The sequence below is a fragment of the Drosophila bipectinata genome, chromosome XR, assembly GCF_030179905.1.
Source record: "Drosophila bipectinata strain 14024-0381.07 chromosome XR, DbipHiC1v2, whole genome shotgun sequence".
In the NCBI taxonomy this organism is placed as follows: Eukaryota; Metazoa; Arthropoda; class Insecta; order Diptera; family Drosophilidae; genus Drosophila; species Drosophila bipectinata.
In genome coordinates, this window is record NC_091735.1 from 8,282,055 (window position 1) to 8,285,533 (window position 3,479).

Below are 3,479 nucleotides of genomic sequence, written 5' to 3' on the forward strand. Positions count from 1 at the left end.
TAATAAAACAAAGTTTTTTGAACACATTAAAATGATGGGAGGAGTAGTTCCAGCTCTAGGGAAAAGCAGTGCTAGACCAAACAAAATTTTCTTATAGAGATGTGGCATTTTCTCTTGAACATGCATCTCACTCCCGATCCTACACCCCGCCCTTTATTGATTACATATACCCCGCAACTAGCCAACATGCACACGTCTTCGATATTTTTAGCTAGTGTTGATGTCTTCAATTAAAGAACCGCGGATGCTTCCAAAAACAATTTGATTTCTGTTCGTTTGTTTAACGCGGGTGTGACGCGATGTTAGGATGGGTGCGGTTGGTGGCTGGTGGGGATACGGAATATGGAATGGGGATATAGAAGAGAGGCTTTCAGCCCAACGGGAGTCCATCCGTCCGTTGGAATAGATGCTGTAAGGTGTCTTGTTTACCGTCACCTCAAAAAACTAGTTGTCAAATACTTTTAGCAGTCTGTGTGACAGATGGCTTTTTGTTGACACAAACCCGTGTTTGATAATATGTGTAACACCCTAAAAATCTTAATTTATTTAAAAAGAAAAACGCTTTTCGGGAATTTTAAGCGCTTAAAAATTCCTAAATGCGTAATTTTAAACCGATTTTTGGCTTATTGCTTTTGAAAAACATTTTTTTAAACAAAAAAGACAACATTTCTACACAGGAAACTTACATTTTCGTATTTTATCGGATTTTGAAGCCCATTTTTCGGTGCAACTTACAAATTATGTTATTTATGACACATATTATTGTTGACTCATTAATACAGAATAAAACGAGAATAATTTTATTAAGAAATTATGAACATTGTTGAAGTTATAACCCTTTCCAATAGTAAATATAGTAAGAAAGGAAAGCTAAAGCGAAGTCAATGTACTCTTTCAGGAAAATGGAATTATATATTTTATGATGTTATTGTGTCAATGTTGTATAAATAGGAGAAAACTACATAAAATGTTACACCATTACCATTAAACCATTATACATGCATATTTTTATACTATTACAGAGGATATTTTGAATGTTAGCAAAAGTGAACAAGACATTTTTTATTTTCTTGATTATTATCTCCTGAGTCGGTTAAACCATGTCCGTCTGTCTGATTGTATTTGTCTACGTAAGCTAGTCTATCAAATTTAGCTATGCACACGTCCTTCTTTCCTTTGCACGCAGTATATAAGTAGGAAAGGCTGGTACAGGTCGACTTTACCCTATACGTTAAATTGCATTATACCTTCTTACAAGCCGATGAAGTTTGTGGACCGCTAATAAAAGACCACCAAACTCGAGAGTACAAATTCATTTTGCAAAGGTTGTTTCAAATAACTTAAGGGCCACCGAAGCACAACTGAAATCCCAAAAGATATGCGCTTTAGTGATTGTGTAGTGATCGGATGTGCTATCTTAATATTGTCATTGTCACAAATTTGCAAAAAGTAACGCTAATGGATTACATGATTTTCGCATTATCGCTTTGTTACTGAACCGATCGCAATCGCAAGTGATCGGAGCGAAAGCTTTAGACTCGACCGAATTCGAGTAAGAGCTCCCAGATCGCAGTAGCAGCTTGGCATTGTGTATAAAAAAATTCCATTGCGGACCTGAAAAAAGGCTACGCCATCTTTATAAGTACGGATAAGAGCCGAAAGCGATTTCAAGCAGGCCAGTCAGACTGAAACTCAGAGTCAAAGCCTTATCCAGCCGGCATTACAAGAGGAAAAATAAACTGAAGAGCTGCCGACTCGTTTTGCGTTGCCTTTCAAAGAACCAACAAGCATTATTCCAGACACATTGTCTTTGACAGCATCAGCATAAGTGCAGCACCACTAACAGCGGATACACACCCAATCTCAGATGAAAGGCCTGGTGAAGGTGGGAATCAGATGTCAGATGCTGCGGCTCTTATCAGGATCAAACACAGCACGTTCCATTGTTGCGTCGCGTTTATCTAATCTGAAAATTGTGACCGCGTTTGCATTTCATTTCGCATTTTCTTAATCTCCTGTCCCTCGCATCAACTCTTCGCAGTCTTCTTCGATTTCTTGGCTCGTCTTGCTGCTTGGTGGCTCGTAAAGAGATCGTAAAGAAACGGGTCTCCAGAGCCAATGGAACCAGTTTCCTTGTGTCCAGAACATAAAAAAAATTCTATTCCATCTTGCGTTCAACAGGAATTTTTACCAAAAAACCATTTCCGATCGTTCAGTTATATGGCAGCTATAGGATATAGTCGGCCGATCCCGGCCGTTCCGACTTATATACTGCGTGAAAAGGAAAGAAGGGTGTGTGAAAAGTTTCAAGTCGATAGCTTTAAAACTGAGAGACTAGTTCGCGTAGGAACAGACAGACAGACAGACATGCTCATATCAACTTAGGAGGTGATCCTGATCAAGAATATATATACTTTATAGGGTCGCAGATGTTGTCTTCACTGCGTTGCACACTTTTGACCAAAATTATAATACCCTCTGCAAGGGTATAAAAATGTTTGAATTTGGTCGCCAAATTGGCATCACTGATTCTTGAAAAGGTAAAGAATTTACACTGACGAGCAAAACTGTAACACGAGTTCAATGTTTCAACTTCAAAGGTCTGTAACTTTTTTTCTAAGGCACGTATTTTAAAGATCTTAGTCTTTTTTTGTAGGTTATATAATTTACTACTATTGAGTTAAACTAGAAGCCATTTGATATAGGTTAAAGAAAATGACACGCCAAACTGTAAAAAAAGTCAAATGTTACAGTTTTGCACTCTGGTTATTTTTTTAACAAATATTTTTATTTATTGTTTTTTAATAATGAGTCCACATTCCTTTGGACTTTTTTAGCTCTTCTATGGGATTGGGCATACTTTGGCATACATACTTTACTTCATACTTACATCTGACTCCAAGCGATTATTTTTTGTTTCATCCGACCATATAACCTTGGAAACCCAGATGGACGCTCTTGGTATGGAACTAGAGATCCTAAGATGCAGTCACCAAGGAATGTGCGAAAAACTGTCAAGCACGGTGCCGGTTCCAACATGGTTCGGGGATGAATTCATTTAAATGGAGTTGGTCCTTTAGTGTTAATCGATGGGATAATGCGAAAGGAGCAATATGTAGCCATTTTACAAGAGAATCTTCCGAAGGTTATTAAGAATATGGGTCTTTTTGCCTAAAAATGCGTTTTCAAAGAAAGCCAACGACCCGAAGCACACGTCCATAATGGTGAAAAATAAGATTGCGAAACAGAAATTTCAATCTATGAAGTGGCTACCACAATCTCCCGACATGACTCCAATAAAAAACTTGTGGAGTCCTGTGAAATCGCGGCTGTTGAAATATGCAGTTCCTCCAAGTAGAGTGAAGGAGTTGTGGGAACGGACACAGGACATATGGAATGCTGTTCCACCGGAAATGGTACAACGGTATACCCAAAGTATGCCCAATCCCATAGAAGAGCTGAAAAAGTCCAAAGGAATG